Source organism: Physeter macrocephalus, chromosome 1, assembly GCF_002837175.3.
Source record: "Physeter macrocephalus isolate SW-GA chromosome 1, ASM283717v5, whole genome shotgun sequence".
Taxonomy (NCBI): Eukaryota; Metazoa; Chordata; class Mammalia; order Artiodactyla; family Physeteridae; genus Physeter; species Physeter macrocephalus.
The window spans coordinates 106,011,661-106,031,414 of record NC_041214.2 but is presented as its reverse complement, the minus strand read 5'-3'; the positions used below and the strand labels follow the sequence as shown (position 1 = coordinate 106,031,414).

At 36.4% G+C, this 19,754-nt stretch overlaps 1 protein-coding gene across 12 annotated transcripts in view; it reads left to right on the top strand.

Annotated features, from left to right (window-relative positions):
• Nucleotides 1-19,754, top strand: part of BBX (BBX high mobility group box domain containing) — a 291,235-nt gene that overhangs the window by 86,508 nt on the left and 184,973 nt on the right. The window contains exon 2 of one of the 12 annotated variants that reach the window (XM_055085739.1): nucleotides 85-230. The exons of 10 other annotated variants lie outside the window; for them this stretch is intronic. The gene's annotated coding sequence lies outside the window, so the exon portion shown is untranslated. Of the gene's footprint in view, nucleotides 1-84; nucleotides 231-19,754 lie in introns of those variants that run through there. One more of the 12 variants, XM_055085737.1, reaches the window with a different exon arrangement.

Below are 19,754 nucleotides of genomic sequence, written 5' to 3'. Positions count from 1 at the left end.
GAGGTGGCAGTGAAGATGAGAAGAAATGGACTGATTTACTGTGTATTTAGAAACTTGAATTAACAGTGTTTTATGATTGACTAGATGTGTGAGAGTGAGACAGAGGAAACCACACATTAACAGTAATAACGTCTGATGCATTGATGAGATAGTAACAACTACTGAAACAGGGACAGCCCCAAGAGAAGCAGATCTGTTGGCTGGACTTCTGAAGAGAGGAATGGCAGAAGGTAATTGAAGCCTCCAGAATGAATGATGTTAGCTAAGGGGGAATGTAGAGTGAGAGGAAATTTGACTTGGTAATCCTAGTCCAAGGCCTTGCAAGGAGACTCTTACCCCAAGGAATGAGAACATGAAGAAGTACACACTTCTCACCTGCTTTTTGTTTGCTGTTGTTGTTGAATCAGTATTGCTTTATAGTTTTTTAACTAAACTTTTAATTTCAAGATAATTGTCAATTCATGTGCAGTTATCAAAAATTATATGGGGCGATCCCAACCCATGTACCTTTTATTCATGTTCCCCCCCAGTGATAACTTTTTGCAAAACTATGGTAAAATATCATAGCCAGAGTATCAGCTTATATACAGACAACATGTAGGACGTTTCCATCACCTCGAGGATACCTCATGTTGCCTTTTTTATTGTCACATCCACTTCCCTCTTGCCCTCTCCCCCTTTATAATTGCTTGCAACCGCTAATCTGTTTCCCATTTCTGTAATTTTGTCACTTTAGGAATGTTAAAGAAATAAGGTTGTATGGTACATAGTCTTTTGAGATTGACCTTTTTTTTTTTTTTTTTTTTCTTTTTTTGCGGTACGCGGGCCTCTCACTGTTGTGGCCTCTCCCGTTGCGGAGCACAGGCTCCGTACGCGCAGGCTCAGCTGCCATGGCTCACGGGCCTAGCCGCTCCGCGGCATGTGGGATCTTCCCAGACCGGGGCACGAACCCCTGTCCCCTGCATCGGCAGGCGGACTCTCAACCACTGCGCCACCAGGGAAGCCCAAGATTGACTTTTTTTCATTCAGCATAATTCTCTGGAGATTCATTCAAGTTGTGTGTATCAATACAGTTGACTTTTAATATGGGTTTGAACTGTGCAGGTCCACTGAAACATGGATTTTTTTCCAGTAAATATGTTAACACAGTACTACACGATCTATGGTTGGTTGAAACCATGGAGGGTCGACAGTACAGTCACACACAAGTTTTGATGGTATGGTGGGGAGAGGGGGTTGACACCCCTCACCCCTGTGTTGTTTAAAGGTCAACTGTATACTCTGTGGTAAAATGTCTTTTCATGAATTTTGTTCATTTTCTAATTGGATTGTTTGTTTTTTTTACTGTTGTGTTTTGAGAGTTCTTTATGTATTCTAGATAATAGTTGTCAGATATGTGGTTGGCATGTATTTTTTCCCAATCTATATCTTACCTTTTCGTCTTCTATATAGGGTTTTTGGCAGAGCAAAAGTTTTGAATTTTGGTGGAGTTCAGTTTTTCCTTTTATGGATTGTGTTTTTGGTGTCAAGTCCAAGTCCAAGAACTCTTTACCTAGCCCTACATTCTGAAGACTTTTTGTTTTTTTTTTTTTTCTCTTTTTCTCTTTATAGTTTTGTGTTTGACATTTATAAGTTCATGTTTCATTGTGAGTTAATGTTTGTATAAGATGTGTTTCTTTGGTTGAGGTCCTTTGGATAGACCTATGGATGTCCAGTTGCTCCAGCACCATTGGTTTGAAAGCTAACCTTCCTCTATTGAGTTGCTTTTGTGCCTTGGTCAAAAATAAGATAGGCATATTTATATGGGTCTATTTCTGGTTCTCTATTCTGTTTCATTGATCTATTGTGTCTGCTCCTCCAGCAATATCATGCATTCTTAATTATTACTGTAGCTATATATTGGGTCTTGAAATCAGATAGACTGATTTCATTCTTCTTTTTCAAAATTGTTTTAGCCATTCTAGTTGCTTGCCTTTCTATATAAAGTCTAGATTAATCTTGTCTCTATCTACTGCATCTTCAAAAATCTTGCTGGGACTTTTTTTTTTTTTTTAAAGGAATTGTGTTAAATCTGTATATCAGTTTGGGGAGAATTTACATTTTTATTATGTTTAGTCTTCCATTTCTTGAACACAGTGTATCTCTTCATTTATTTAGATCTTTGATTTTTTTTAATCAGCATTTTGTACTTTTCAGCATCCATGTGTTGGACATATTTTTTATTAGATTTACAGTTAATTACTTCATTTTAAAAACTACTGTAAATGGTATTACATTTTTATTTTTATTTAGTTTTTTGGCCGTGCCGTGCAGCATGTGGGATCTTACTTCCCTGGCCAGGGATAAAACCCATGCCCCCCGGGACTTCCCTGGTGGCGCAGTGGTTGAGAGTCCACCTGCCAATGCAGGGGACACGGGTTCGTGCCCTGGTCCGGGAAGATCCCACATGCCGCTGAGCGGCTGGGCCCGTGAGTCATGGCTGCTGAGCCTGCGCGTCCGGAGCCTGTGCTCCGCAACGGGAGAGGCCACAACAGTGAGAGGCCCAGGTACCGCAAAAAACAAAAAACAAAAAAACAAACAACAACAAAAAAACCCATGCCCCCTGCATTAGAAGTGCAGAGTCTTAACCACTGGACTGCCAGGGAAGTCCAGTGGTATTTATTGTATTTTTAATTTTGGTGTCTACATGTTTACTTCTAGTATATAAAAAACGTTAATTTTGATGGCCATATGTTCATTGCTCATAAATAAAAATATAATTGATTTTTGTATGTTTAACTTATGACCTTATAAGTTCACATACTCATTTTAGAAATTGTTTTTGTAGATTCCTTGGAATTTTCCATATAGATAATCATGTCATCTGCAAATAGGGATGGTTTTATTTCTTCTTTTCAGGATTATATGCCTTTTATTCCTTTCCTGGATTAACTGTGCTGGCAGAACTACCAGCACTACATAAGAAGAGTAATGAGAGTGGATATTTTTGTGTTGTTCCTGATCTTAGGAAAAAGGCATTCAATATTTTAGTGTTATAATGTTAGCTATACATTATTTTTAGATGATCATCAAATTGAAGAAATTTTCCTCAATTCCTCTTACTGAAAATTTTTATCATGAATGGATGTTGAATATTGTTGAGTACTTTTTCTGAATCAATTGATATGATCATATGATATTTCTCTTTTTACCAGTTAATGTGGTGGATTGTCTTAATTGATTTTTGAATATTGAACTATCCTTGCATTCCTGAAATAAATCGCTGGTTATGCTGTATAATTCTTTCTATATATTATTGAATTCTATTTGCTAATATTTTGTTAATGATTCTTGCCTCGGTGCTAATGAGGAATATTGTTGTATAGTTTTCCTTTTTGGTACTATCTTTGTCTGGTTTTGGTATCAAGGTAATACCAAAATCATTTTTCTATTTTTAATTTTATTGATTTCTTCTCCTTATTATTTCCTTAATTTCTACTTGTTTGGGTTTATTTGGATCTTTTTCCAGGTTCTTGAGGTGGGAATTTAAATTACTGATTTGGAAGATTTTCTTTTCCAAGAGAAAGCATTGAGTGCTACACACTCCCCTCTCAGCACTGCTTTTGCTAGTTTCCACAAATTTTGTTAGGCTGTATTTTCATTTTCCTTCAGTTCAATGTGTTTTTAAAAATTTTCCCTTGAGACTTTTGATTCATGGATTATGTATAAGTATATTGTTAGTTTTCAAGCATTAAGGAGTTTTCCTGTTATCTTTCTGTTAATGACTCCTAATTTGATTGTATTGTGATCAGAGAACACACTCCTAAGATTTTAATTTGTTTAAATTTGTTGATGAACTTGTTTTATAGCCTAGCATATAGTCTTTCTTGGTATGTATTCCTTGGGCACTTGAAAAAGAATGTGAATTCTGCTGTTGTTGGGTCAGGTGTTCTATAAATGTTGATTAGATCCTGTATTTTGATGATGTTGAGATCTTGTATATTCTTTCTGATTTTCTCTCTAGTCATTCAGTCAATTCCTGAGAGAGGTTTGTTGATGTCTCACACTCTCATATCAGTTCGTTAGGTTTTTATTTTACATATTTTATAGATCTGTTAGTACATACATATTATAGGATTACTCTATCTTCTTGGTGGTATGACCCTTTTATCATGAGGCCCTTAATGTCCCTCTCCCTGTGTCTGGTGATTTTCTTTGAAGTCTACTTTTCTGATTAATATAGCATTCTTGCTTTATATTGATTAATGTTTGCAGGATATGCCATTTACATTCTTTTACTTTGACCTACCTATGTCACTGTATTTGAAGTGAGCTTTTTGTAGCATATAGTGAGATCATGTTTTTTAACCCACTGCCAATCTGGCTTTTTAGTTAGTACATTTACTTCCACTTTCTTTATGTCCCTTTACTTCCTGCATTTATAATACAGTGTCTTAAATACTTTACATACATTTAGAACTGTATTAGACACTGTTATAATTTGTTAAAACCATCAAAAATAATTTAGAAAAGTCAAGAGAAGAAGGAAAGCATATTGTATTTACCCATATTTTTGCTTATGTTCTTTTTTCTTCCTTATATTCTGAGGTACCTTCTTTTGTTTTTTCCTATTTGTTTATTAAATTTCTTCAGCTGCTCTTTTTGGTTAGGTCTGTTGGTGAAAATTCTCTTGAGTTTTCCTTCATCCAATAATGTCTTTATTTTCATTTCCTTCCTGAGGGGTATTTTCACTGGGTATAGTATTCTCGGTTGACAGTTCTGTTCTTTAAGCACTTGAAAAATTGCCACTGCCTTCTCATCTCCATGGTTTCTAGTTTGGTTATGATGTGTCTTGGTATATGTTGCTTGCCAGATTTGGAAAGTTTTCAACCATTATTTGCTTGAGCACTTTCTCAGCCTTGCCCTTTTTTGTCCTTCCTTCCTCGATTGCAATAACATGGATTTTAAACTTTTGTTACTGTTTCATAGATCCCTGAGGCTCTGTTTAGAATTTTTAGAAATTTTTCTTTCTTTTGTTCCAGTTGCATAATAACTATTGTTTTCTTTTCTAATTCACTTATCCTTTCCTCTGTCCCCTCCACTCTGCCTTTGTGCCCATTCTTTAAGTTTCAAATTTTGGTTATTGTGATTCTCAGTTCCAAAATTTCCATTTGGTTCTTTTTTATTATATCTTCTATTTATTTGCTGAGACATATTATGTTTTCATTTCTTTCAGGTATGTTTGCAGCTGCTCACTGAAACATTTTTTTAATAATGGCTGCTTCAAAATCTTTGTCAGATAATTTTAACATCTCATCTTTAATTTATCATCTGTTAATTGGTTTTTTTTTTTTTTTCATTCAAGTTGAGACAGTCTTGCTTTTGGTATGTGAAGTGACTTTCAATTGAAACCTCGATATTTTGGGCATTATCTTGTGAATCTTTGGATCTTACATAAACCTCCTGTTTTAGCTGACTTCCTCTGACACTGCTGTAGCAGGGGGAAGGAATGGCACCATCTTATTACTGCCAGGTTGGAAGAGAAATCTAGTTTTCCCCACTTGGCCTCTGTTGACATCCAAGGTAGAGAAAGGGACTCCTTGGTACTTCTGGGCAGAGGTGGGAGGTCCCATTCGTCACTAGGCCTCTGAGGATACCACTGCAGCTGGACGGGTCAGGAGTGTCTCATTACTGCTTTATGCGTGGCCTCCACTGACACCAAGGGTCAGGGTCAGTGGTGGCCTCTTTACTGCTGGGCAGTGGTCAAAATCCTGATGTGTCTTCACTAGGCGTCTTCTGATACCACTCAAGTGGGGAAAGAGAGGGAAACATTATTACTGCTAGGTGGGAGATGAAAGTTTATGTCTGCACATGATCTCCATTGACTCTCTATATGGAGGGGGAGAGGGAGGACTTGGACTTGTTACTGTCTGATAGGATGAAAACCCACCTCCCTACTCGTCCTTCTATGACACTACTTCATTGTGGGTGTTGGGGACCATAGTTTTTTCTGTCATGTTTGTCTCAGGTAGTACAGTTATTGTCTAAAAATTTTCTGTCTTGCTAGGCTTTCCTGGTCCTTTGGCTGGAGAGAGCTGACCTTTGTTGGGACTTTTTGGTCTGTGCCTCATTGGCATTTCTGGGTTGCTGGCTTCTTCAGTTCCAAGTCTAGGACATACAGGGTGAAAAGAAGAGCCAGGGATCTCAAAACTGTGTTGCTCCTGGGGTCGTGAAGTCCCTAGATAGCTTGCCTTTTTTTCCTCCTTTCAGAGTCTTCTTATGATTGTTTGATATATAGTGTCTAGTGTTTTTAGTTGTATTTTGTGAGAGCATTAGGGATAAGTATGTTTGTACCACCTTTCTGGAAGTAAAATTTCCTCACCTGTTTCTCGTGTCAAGTCCAAGTCCAAGAACTCTTTACCTAGCCCTACATTCTGAAGACTTTTTGTTTTTTTTTTTTTTCTCTTTTTCTCTTTATAGTTTTGTGTTTGACATTTATAAGTTCATGTTTCATTGTGAGTTAATGTTTGTATAAGATGTGTTTCTTTGGTTGAGGTCCTTTGGATAGACCTATGGATGTCCAGTTGCTCCAGCACCATTGGTTTGAAAGCTAACCTTCCTCTATTGAGTTGCTTTTGTGCCTTGGTCAAAAATAAGATAGGCATATTTATATGGGTCTATTTCTGGTTCTCTATTCTGTTTCATTGATCTATTGTGTCTGCTCCTCCAGCAATATCATGCATTCTTAATTATTACTGTAGCTATATATTGGGTCTTGAAATCAGATAGACTGATTTCATTCTTCTTTTTCAAAATTGTTTTAGCCATTCTAGTTGCTTGCCTTTCTATATAAAGTCTAGATTAATCTTGTCTCTATCTACTGCATCTTCAAAAATCTTGCTGGGACTTTTTTTTTTTTTTTAAAGGAATTGTGTTAAATCTGTATATCAGTTTGGGGAGAATTTACATTTTTATTATGTTTAGTCTTCCATTTCTTGAACACAGTGTATCTCTTCATTTATTTAGATCTTTGATTTTTTTTAATCAGCATTTTGTACTTTTCAGCATCCATGTGTTGGACATATTTTTTATTAGATTTACAGTTAATTACTTCATTTTAAAAACTACTGTAAATGGTATTACATTTTTATTTTTATTTAGTTTTTTGGCCGTGCCGTGCAGCATGTGGGATCTTACTTCCCTGGCCAGGGATAAAACCCATGCCCCCCGGGACTTCCCTGGTGGCGCAGTGGTTGAGAGTCCACCTGCCAATGCAGGGGACACGGGTTCGTGCCCTGGTCCGGGAAGATCCCACATGCCGCTGAGCGGCTGGGCCCGTGAGTCATGGCTGCTGAGCCTGCGCGTCCGGAGCCTGTGCTCCGCAACGGGAGAGGCCACAACAGTGAGAGGCCCAGGTACCGCAAAAAACAAAAAACAAAAAAACAAACAACAACAAAAAAACCCATGCCCCCTGCATTAGAAGTGCAGAGTCTTAACCACTGGACTGCCAGGGAAGTCCAGTGGTATTTATTGTATTTTTAATTTTGGTGTCTACATGTTTACTTCTAGTATATAAAAAACGTTAATTTTGATGGCCATATGTTCATTGCTCATAAATAAAAATATAATTGATTTTTGTATGTTTAACTTATGACCTTATAAGTTCACATACTCATTTTAGAAATTGTTTTTGTAGATTCCTTGGAATTTTCCATATAGATAATCATGTCATCTGCAAATAGGGATGGTTTTATTTCTTCTTTTCAGGATTATATGCCTTTTATTCCTTTCCTGGATTAACTGTGCTGGCAGAACTACCAGCACTACATAAGAAGAGTAATGAGAGTGGATATTTTTGTGTTGTTCCTGATCTTAGGAAAAAGGCATTCAATATTTTAGTGTTATAATGTTAGCTATACATTATTTTTAGATGATCATCAAATTGAAGAAATTTTCCTCAATTCCTCTTACTGAAAATTTTTATCATGAATGGATGTTGAATATTGTTGAGTACTTTTTCTGAATCAATTGATATGATCATATGATATTTCTCTTTTTACCAGTTAATGTGGTGGATTGTCTTAATTGATTTTTGAATATTGAACTATCCTTGCATTCCTGAAATAAATCGCTGGTTATGCTGTATAATTCTTTCTATATATTATTGAATTCTATTTGCTAATATTTTGTTAATGATTCTTGCCTCGGTGCTAATGAGGAATATTGTTGTATAGTTTTCCTTTTTGGTACTATCTTTGTCTGGTTTTGGTATCAAGGTAATACCAAAATCATTTTTCTATTTTTAATTTTATTGATTTCTTCTCCTTATTATTTCCTTAATTTCTACTTGTTTGGGTTTATTTGGATCTTTTTCCAGGTTCTTGAGGTGGGAATTTAAATTACTGATTTGGAAGATTTTCTTTTCCAAGAGAAAGCATTGAGTGCTACACACTCCCCTCTCAGCACTGCTTTTGCTAGTTTCCACAAATTTTGTTAGGCTGTATTTTCATTTTCCTTCAGTTCAATGTGTTTTTAAAAATTTTCCCTTGAGACTTTTGATTCATGGATTATGTATAAGTATATTGTTAGTTTTCAAGCATTAAGGAGTTTTCCTGTTATCTTTCTGTTAATGACTCCTAATTTGATTGTATTGTGATCAGAGAACACACTCCTAAGATTTTAATTTGTTTAAATTTGTTGATGAACTTGTTTTATAGCCTAGCATATAGTCTTTCTTGGTATGTATTCCTTGGGCACTTGAAAAAGAATGTGAATTCTGCTGTTGTTGGGTCAGGTGTTCTATAAATGTTGATTAGATCCTGTATTTTGATGATGTTGAGATCTTGTATATTCTTTCTGATTTTCTCTCTAGTCATTCAGTCAATTCCTGAGAGAGGTTTGTTGATGTCTCACACTCTCATATCAGTTCGTTAGGTTTTTATTTTACATATTTTATAGATCTGTTAGTACATACATATTATAGGATTACTCTATCTTCTTGGTGGTATGACCCTTTTATCATGAGGCCCTTAATGTCCCTCTCCCTGTGTCTGGTGATTTTCTTTGAAGTCTACTTTTCTGATTAATATAGCATTCTTGCTTTATATTGATTAATGTTTGCAGGATATGCCATTTACATTCTTTTACTTTGACCTACCTATGTCACTGTATTTGAAGTGAGCTTTTTGTAGCATATAGTGAGATCATGTTTTTTAACCCACTGCCAATCTGGCTTTTTAGTTAGTACATTTACTTCCACTTTCTTTATGTCCCTTTACTTCCTGCATTTATAATACAGTGTCTTAAATACTTTACATACATTTAGAACTGTATTAGACACTGTTATAATTTGTTAAAACCATCAAAAATAATTTAGAAAAGTCAAGAGAAGAAGGAAAGCATATTGTATTTACCCATATTTTTGCTTATGTTCTTTTTTCTTCCTTATATTCTGAGGTACCTTCTTTTGTTTTTTCCTATTTGTTTATTAAATTTCTTCAGCTGCTCTTTTTGGTTAGGTCTGTTGGTGAAAATTCTCTTGAGTTTTCCTTCATCCAATAATGTCTTTATTTTCATTTCCTTCCTGAGGGGTATTTTCACTGGGTATAGTATTCTCGGTTGACAGTTCTGTTCTTTAAGCACTTGAAAAATTGCCACTGCCTTCTCATCTCCATGGTTTCTAGTTTGGTTATGATGTGTCTTGGTATATGTTGCTTGCCAGATTTGGAAAGTTTTCAACCATTATTTGCTTGAGCACTTTCTCAGCCTTGCCCTTTTTTGTCCTTCCTTCCTCGATTGCAATAACATGGATTTTAAACTTTTGTTACTGTTTCATAGATCCCTGAGGCTCTGTTTAGAATTTTTAGAAATTTTTCTTTCTTTTGTTCCAGTTGCATAATAACTATTGTTTTCTTTTCTAATTCACTTATCCTTTCCTCTGTCCCCTCCACTCTGCCTTTGTGCCCATTCTTTAAGTTTCAAATTTTGGTTATTGTGATTCTCAGTTCCAAAATTTCCATTTGGTTCTTTTTTATTATATCTTCTATTTATTTGCTGAGACATATTATGTTTTCATTTCTTTCAGGTATGTTTGCAGCTGCTCACTGAAACATTTTTTTAATAATGGCTGCTTCAAAATCTTTGTCAGATAATTTTAACATCTCATCTTTAATTTATCATCTGTTAATTGGTTTTTTTTTTTTTTTCATTCAAGTTGAGACAGTCTTGCTTTTGGTATGTGAAGTGACTTTCAATTGAAACCTCGATATTTTGGGCATTATCTTGTGAATCTTTGGATCTTACATAAACCTCCTGTTTTAGCTGACTTCCTCTGACACTGCTGTAGCAGGGGGAAGGAATGGCACCATCTTATTACTGCCAGGTTGGAAGAGAAATCTAGTTTTCCCCACTTGGCCTCTGTTGACATCCAAGGTAGAGAAAGGGACTCCTTGGTACTTCTGGGCAGAGGTGGGAGGTCCCATTCGTCACTAGGCCTCTGAGGATACCACTGCAGCTGGACGGGTCAGGAGTGTCTCATTACTGCTTTATGCGTGGCCTCCACTGACACCAAGGGTCAGGGTCAGTGGTGGCCTCTTTACTGCTGGGCAGTGGTCAAAATCCTGATGTGTCTTCACTAGGCGTCTTCTGATACCACTCAAGTGGGGAAAGAGAGGGAAACATTATTACTGCTAGGTGGGAGATGAAAGTTTATGTCTGCACATGATCTCCATTGACTCTCTATATGGAGGGGGAGAGGGAGGACTTGGACTTGTTACTGTCTGATAGGATGAAAACCCACCTCCCTACTCGTCCTTCTATGACACTACTTCATTGTGGGTGTTGGGGACCATAGTTTTTTCTGTCATGTTTGTCTCAGGTAGTACAGTTATTGTCTAAAAATTTTCTGTCTTGCTAGGCTTTCCTGGTCCTTTGGCTGGAGAGAGCTGACCTTTGTTGGGACTTTTTGGTCTGTGCCTCATTGGCATTTCTGGGTTGCTGGCTTCTTCAGTTCCAAGTCTAGGACATACAGGGTGAAAAGAAGAGCCAGGGATCTCAAAACTGTGTTGCTCCTGGGGTCGTGAAGTCCCTAGATAGCTTGCCTTTTTTTCCTCCTTTCAGAGTCTTCTTATGATTGTTTGATATATAGTGTCTAGTGTTTTTAGTTGTATTTTGTGAGAGCATTAGGGATAAGTATGTTTGTACCACCTTTCTGGAAGTAAAATTTCCTCACCTGTTTCTCAATGTGGTAGAGAAGTTGAAAATACTGCAAAGATGGTATTATGGAGAACATAGCTTGGAATTTCCAGGTGGAATTATTAACATTGGAATGGGTCTTCCAAAGACAGAGAGATTATTACCTCAGGTACTTTGGATATCCTTCAGTTTGAAGGCCTGAGTTGATGCCTGGTAACTGACAGTGTTTTTGATTTTTGTTCCATGTGCTATTTTGGTCTTGGTTTTGTGTATACAATAGAACAGGAAACATATTGGGTAAGATTACACCTTTCTAAGTTATTTTCAGTTCTGATGCTGTTTAGTTGATTCCACTGGGTTTTAGTGCAATGGGCCAAATGTCCTTTCAATCAGTAAATTGATACTACTCATCTCTTACAAATGCTTTTATTCATAAATACTCCAGCAGTTTATTATTTTTTTAAACTTTGGGCTTAAAACTTTTTGTTTATTAAACATTTTAAAATAACTGGCAATAAAATTGGCTTTTGGTGTGTATAACTCTATTTATTTAAAACATGAATAGATTTTATGTACAGTTCAATATTCACATTTATAAAGTTCCACTCCTCCCCCTCCAACTTTTCTTATGTTATTTGTAGTCATACCTTTCTCCCAACCCCAACTCCTGCCAACACTGTTTTCTTCTTCATTACAATAGTTTTGTCTTTTGGAGCATGTGATACAAATTGAATCTTTTGAGACTGGCTTTTTTCACTTACTGTAGAACCTGAGGTTCACCAAAGTTGTTGCATCAATAGTCCATTCTTTTTTTCTGCTGAGTGGTATTCAGCAGAAATAAATTGAATATATAAATTGTGATATAAATTGAATACGATATAAATTGAATCTTTTGAGATTGGCTTTTTTCACTTACTGTAGTACCTGAGGTTCACCCAAGTTGTTGCATCAATAGCCCATTCTTTTTTTCTGCTGAGTGGTATTCCATTATGTATGTATTAGAGTTTATCTATTTAACCATCAGGTTGTTTCCAATTTATGGCAATCATGAATAAAGCCACCATAAGCATTCATGTAGAGATTTTTGTGTGAACATATGCATTGATTTCTTCTGGGTTAATACCTAGGAGTAAGTAGGATTGCACGTTTATATCGTAAGCACATATTTATATGAGGAATATCCAAACTTTTCCAAAGCACTGTACCACCTTTAAGTCCTTTTTTTTTTCTGTCATCTTCAAGAGTGTTTGCCTTCACTTGTTGGAGGATTTTAAAAATCTGTGTCAAATAAGTTTGACATCTGCATTGTTTCAGAATTGGGTCTGTTGATTATCTTTTCCTATGCAGGTTGAGATTTTTCTTATTTCTTCACATGCTGACTGACTTTGGGTTTTATCCTGGACATTTTGATTGTTATGAAACTCCGGGTTTTTTAATAAAGTCTATGGAAAATTGTGATATTTTAGTTTTAGTAGGAAATTGATTCAGTTAAGTTCAGGATTCAAGTTCAAGCTGGATATCTGTGAATTGTTTTCTAGGTCAGTTCTGTTTTTAAAGCCTTTTCAGTGTTATTTGGATTTGTCTCCTTATTTGCCACCCAGTGGCCAATCTGAGAATTGAGCCGTGCTCTACCCAGTAGTTCAGTTCTCAATGTCCTTGTGTACTGCTTAGGATCAGATCCATGCATGTGTAGTTTGGGATGAGACCAAGAGTTAATAAAGAACTCCTCTTTACCATCTCCCACTTTCATTTTTTTTTAAAGTCTTTATTGAATTTGTTACAATATTGCTTCTGTTTTATGTTTTGGTTTTTTGGCCCTGAGGCATGTGGGGCCTTAGCTCCCTGACCAGGGATTGAACCCACACCCCTGGCATTGGAAGGCGAAGTCTTAACCACTGGACTGCCAGGGAAGTTCCCCACTTTTCATTTTGATTCTCTGGTTGGAAAGCTGGGGCTTTAGTTACCATGGTCTACTGTGCACGTCCCATGATTGTACCCGTGTCTGGGAGTAAGTGGTGGGAGGATAAAGAGGTGGGTTTGCCCCACCCTCTTGGAACCAATGTTCCTCCAATCAGAGATGAAGGTTTCCCTTACTCAGATTTTTTGTTCCTGTTGGTTCCTGTTTTTGCCGCCTCTCTCTGCTACCACAGAAATGCTAGAAGTCCAGCACATGAGAGAAAGGAGAAGATGGTACTTCAGAATTTGTTGTTCTTCCATTATTTTCCTGCTACTTAAATAGCTGTGGCATATATTCTGTCCAGGTTCTATAGCTGCATTTAGTGGGACAGACAAGGTGGAGTATATTTACTCCCTCTTACCCAGACTGGAACCCATTGGGCTTTCTTTAGTGTTGAAATAATTAATGGAAAGAGCAGAGGTAGGTCCAGGTTTTGCTGGTGTCTGAGGGTCATACAGTTTGGAGGCCCTCTTTAAGAAAAGGAAGACAAGTATATGAATATGAAATTAGGCACATTGTTCTTGGGTTGGGCTGTGAAAGTGAAGGACTCTGAAGCTTAAGCTTCATTGGCATTAATAAAAAATCTGCCTTTGGGGAAAAGATAAAACACAAATAGATATTGATTATGGGTCAGCATTATACAGGGTGTTTTTTATTCATGTTTTTATTTAATATTCATAAAAATAAAAATGCAACCCATTTATCCCCATTATGCACATGAGAAAAACAGATTTAGAATGGTTAAATCATACAGATATAAGGGGCTTAATAACTCTAATTCCAAAGCACATGGTCTTTCTCCTACCCATAGTACTTTGTGAAATAAATAGAGATTAGGAGAACCAGTATAGGCTCATGGTTAAGAGCATAGGATCAGAAGCCAGACTGCTGCCGGGGTTCAGTTGTGGCTCTGCCGTTGATTATGTGTGTTTTTGAGAAAGTTCCTTAACCTTTCCTTACCTCTATATGTGTGTAACATGGGGATAATAGTACCTACCTCCTAGGTTGATGTGAGGATTAAATGGTTAATATTTAATAGCATTTAGAATAGCTTCTGGCATATAATAAGTGCTTTTTATCCACCATTTACAACTGTGCATTTCGATAAATTAAGTCAAATTGTATGTGCTGTGTTAGCAGCCTTAGTTCTTGAGCTACAGAGGCAAATTATAAGAAAAGGGGATTTTTACTTATACATAAGCCATATTACATAATCGGAATACAAGCTGAGACATAATCATTAGTAAAATAGGTTACATATTATATAATCAATACTTTTATTTTCTGTGAAGAATTAAAAAAATTTTTTTTTAAGTTTAGGGATGCTAATCTATTTAACAAGCAAAGCTAGAAGAAATGTTCTATATGGGTGATTTGAAAATCCAGACTATTACAAGTTAAATGTTTTGGGGAAATGGCCAAATAATAACACAGAGGTAGAAAAGCTCTACAGAAAGAAAAATATCCCTCTTCCTAGATATATTTAAAGTTTTAAACACTCCCAGGCTCTTCTGTAAAATGGAGACAGTAGAAGCATCAGTCTGTATTAGTTACCTATGGAAGTATAACAGATTGACATGAAACTTAAAACATTTATTATCTCACAGCTTCTGTGGGTCGGGAATTTGGGAGTGGCTTAGCTGGGTGACTCTGGGCAGGGTTCCTGTGAAGCCTTGCCGGGGGTGGTGGATTACTTTAAGATGGTTCACTCACAGGCCTGGCTAGATTGTACCTGGTTGGCAGAAGGGTTCATGAGCTTCCAAGTCACATGGACCTTTTCTTAGGACTTACAGATTTTCGTCACGATTTTGCATCCCCCAGAGCAAGGAGTTGAAGAGCCATTAAGGCAGAAGTCACAGTGTCTTCTGTGTGACCCAGCCTCAGAATTCTCTTTGATTTCTACAGTACCCTGTTGGTTACACAGGTGTTCCCTATTCAGTGTGGATGTGGACTTCTAGAAGGCGGGGGTGGGGGGGTGGGGGGCATCTCGGAGACTGGCCGAGACTTTATCTTATAGGGTTATTTTAACTATTAAATGAGATTATCCCAGTGAAGCTTCTGGAAGCTAATAGGTGCCCCATGCAATACCTGTTTGATTAGTGTGTTTTTCATTGCCGGTCTCGATCAATAGAAATCAGTTTCTAGATATTTCCCAAATGCAGAGGAAGCTTTATGCATCTTTATGGAAGAGAGAATTCTGATGAGGAAAGTCTTCAAACTGTTCCTGTAATTGTTAATTTGTTTAGAAGCTAGGGTGATTAGAGTTTGAGGCAAGAATATTGATAAATGCTATAAGCAAGAATTTTGACTCACAGTGAACTCACTTAATTTTATTACCACCTAGCACGTGATCATGGAGGAAAAATAGTGTATTTTAAATCTGATGCATGTATTTTTGTATGTGATTGAATATTATTTAAGTTTTACTTTCTCTAAGGTTAAACAGGTTCAAAATATTTTTTCTTTTCTATGTGCACTATATCTTACTGTTGATGATGATATAAGTATGGCATATTTTGAGGAGGACATTTACTAAATTATTTAGAAAATGATAAATAACAAGAATGTACAATGGTTATTTCTGTTTGTTGTGAAAAAGAAAGCATGACGAGAACTCTCTTATTTAATGGTTTTCTTTCAATGGTAACAAATATTTGGCCACTGGAGGGCTCCATATTTTAAAAAATTATATTAAAAGATAAAAATGCTCACTGCAACAATTTTAAACAGTAAGAAAGATTTAAAGCGCTCCTTATTTTTTAGTAAAGATATTGAATTAAATACTTGCTGGTTATAAATGAAAATTGTGTGCATGTGCAGGTAAAGTGTATTTAATAGGTGTTTGCTTCCTCCTTTTTCTTATATTGGAATGAAAATAAAACATAGAATTTCTTCATAAATAAAATATCTCCCAACTCTGATATCAAAATATAAAACTAGTCACTTGAAAGCCCCTCAGTAAACAAAGAGGTTGAGCTAGATTAAATAATTTTTTCTCATCTTTCTCTCCTATATGTACTATTTTTATGTGAGGAAACGTCTTATTTTAGGGTTCATTGAGATTATTTCCATTTAGTTTAACGAACTTTCAGTTATGTCAATGAATGCTGTGACATAATTAATAAAATTCACAGAACATTAGGAGACATTTTGAAAATTGAACCAAAACAAAAGTAGATGTGGCATCAAATAATTGGCAATCACTGATTTTTAGAGTCTTTATATTTGATATTGGCATTTCTTTGATCCAGATGTGTAGTTTACATTGTCATGCACTGCAACCTGAGAGCTTCAGGGTTTATTTTCCAGTATTAAAGTAAAATGAGAACTTAAAAAATTTAGAAATTAGAAACTCTTATAACAGGTGTCAGTACCTGAAGGTAGACTCTTTTTGTCTAGAAAAATTCTAGATAGGAAACTACCATGTTCCTCAAAAACAGCATTTTTACTTCCTTGATCTCTCCAACTTTAAAGAAGTGTTTTGATTTATTTATAATTGTGAAATGTTTCCTTTTTAAATGTTTGGTCAGAACTTGGGGAAGCCTGCAATTTCTAGGGTAGTTAAGCATTTTTTCCTCCTGATAAGATGTGGGTCTCTTTGTGCTGAGCTTGCAGAGCTGAGGCTGTGTGTTTTGGGTGATGTGAGTAGCGAAGCTCCCCAGTTATTCAGTAGCTTTGTCCCTTAGCACCTCCTCTTCATAAAGGAAGCTGTAATGCTAATTAATTGCTAATGAGGGGGAAACAAACCAAAACCAAAATGAAACAAAGTAAAAAACAAAGAACTTCTAAACTTGTTCATTTGAAAACTATCCAGGGTCTATGAATATATAAATCCCCCAAAATATGAATACCAAAATATAAATACAAAAAATCATGCAAGGTAGTAGTCCCTAAGTTAGTACTAATTATGCACATGTTGTTGAGGCAGTGTATGGAATCATTTGTTTTTTTTAAAAGCCACCACAGGCATCCTCACTGATTATTCTCATTTAAGTGGTTTTATTCTCATTTTAGTGGTTTCAGGATAGGAAGTGCCTGGGCCTCTGCATTTTAAAAAATGTCTCCTGTGATTGTGTTTTGTTGTCTGGGTTGAGAGTGATTGACTCAAAAGGAAGCTGCATTGTGGAAACTTTTTGAGGCCCCTTCAAGTTCTGATTAGTTAAACAAATGTCTCAGAGTAAATACAGCTACTCTTTATATTTGAATATGTTCTCTCCTCACCCTCAGCTTACCTCGGAGAAAAAAACCAAACTTAGGGTTATTTTGGTTGCTGACATTGCCTCTATTAATTTGAATTGAACCACTTAAATTTCTGGGGTAAGGAGTGGGGAAAGTGATTCTAGATTTTCTGATAGGGTTTGCCTCATCCTGATGAGTTTGTCATTTGTGTTACCCACTAAAGCAGTTAGTTTATCTTTTCACTTTTAAACCAGTTCTAACAGAAAATAGGATATGGTCTGTTAATTCTGTGAGTGAAATATGCTTTGGCATGTAGAGATCTTTTTTGCAATGCTTAGGGATTGTAAACATAAGGAAATGTCGTGGAAGAGCAATTTATGCTACCGGCAGACTGTAGGGTGCTGTAGGGAAAGGGGACTTCAGGATCAGCAGGCCCCCGGACAACAGGTCACTCCAACTTTTCAAAATACTCAACAGTGTCAGTCATGGGTAATGAGCCCTCATGCTTCTTTCCTGACTGTTCTCAAAATGATGAGGGAAATGTCGAAAGGCAGGCTGTGAAGGTTCCCTGAGATTTCAGTCCTGGGCCCCCTGTCCCCCCCATTCTTCGGAGGTGAGGACCCTGGATGACACTTCTCAACCATAGGTTTAGCCTGTGCGTGTTGGGATGACTCACAAATCCTGCTGTCTCCTCCACTTTTTTCTGGTTCACTCCATGTAACAAAGAGGTCACAACTGGGTCTCTGCCGACTAGAGTAAACTGTTCTGCGATCTCCTCTGCCCTAACCACCAGGACGCCCTGCTTTTCCACCACAGTAGGGCGGTATCACCTTGCCCCTCAGCCCAGGCCTCCAAGCCCTTGGGCTCATTTTGGGCTCTTCCCCCATTTCACTCAGCACATCTGACTGTTGCCTAATCACATCTACCTCATAAAGTGCCCCGGGCAGGCAGTCATGTTAGTAAACTACTTGCATGAAAATAGTGAAGATATTTAGGTTAAAAAGGAAGAAGAAATTTACCATAGAATATCTGTATGGTGGGAGAAGGTTAAGTGTTAGGAAAAAGATCAAAATTTCAAGTAAGTCTTCTGGTTTAGGGTATCTAGAAGATTTGAATTAAGCATTGTGTTTGCTATGTAGTGTAAGTTTTATTCTTGCATGTTTGGGCTGGAACCATTCTTTTTGCTTAGAATTAGCTTATAAAAAAGAAAAAGGAAAAGCTGATAATTTAAGACAAGCTTGGGGGTTCTGGTTTGTTTTTAAAGACATTGTCTTTTTTAGTAGGAGGTCTCTTGCGTATAAATATTACCAGTGCATGCATTCTTCTTGCTATTTGTGGATTATCCATAGCAACCTGGTGACATTTCAATCAGATCAGTTTTCCTTAGCTACCAAAGACTCCTTAACTTCTCTCCAGTTGCTATCTTTCTGACCTGTATTTAAGAAATGTAAAATTGATTTTACTTTTAGCTACAAGAAAAAGCTATAGTAGTTATTTAAAATTTTATATATTTGAAAACTTTTCAAATTATTTTTGCATATATTTTATCACTTTAAGAAAATTCATTTATGGGAAGACAGAGTATTCCAAAGTGAATTGAAAATGGTTTTCAGAATATTTAATCTAGTCTTCCATAAGCATTGGCAATCAAGAGCTGGCTAGTGGGAATTACAGATCCTAGTGGAAATCTTCTGTGGCATCTTAGAAATGCTTATTTCTACTTGTTTGTTAGTGCTTTTCAGTTTTTGGAAGTGTCTACGTGTATCTACTTGTAATTTAAAGTTCATTTTTATTGAGGAAATATGATTTCTAAAGTTAAGGTTGTGGGAGTTTGTTTTTTGCTTTTATGTCAGGTGTTTGGGATAACCTTCAGAGAAGGGTTCACACAATAAAAATGTACAATTGCAAAAAGAACTCACCGGGCAGATATCAAAGTAGTTATCTGTACAGTGGAATTTTAACTGAAAGGGAATGTCCTCTGGCAGGGGAACAATGGCACAATCCCTTAGGAAGTCAATTATAAGGTATGTTAATCCTACCAAAATATTAACCTCATGGTCTTCAATGCCAGGGTGTATTCTCCACCCTGCAAGTTCAGCTAAAAATATGCCAAAAGGCAAATTTCATAAGATAATGAAATAAAAATGTGGACCTAAGTCTGTAAGATACAAATTAAAAAATAAAATCCCTAGCCAAATGTGAGTGTCTGACAAATCCTTTGCTCTTTTACAATTAGTAGTCTAGTCTTTTGGGATGTTCAAAAAATAATGATTTAAAAAATGCACATTGAGAAGGCATGTGGTTAAATGATTTACCCATCTAGTAATTTTTATTCTGAAAATTTTTTTCACATTTGTGAAGTTGATGAGTATAACTGTACTATTGGTGGCTATGTCTTCTTAATATATAAAATAAAAATACATATTATATCAATTACTGTAATAAT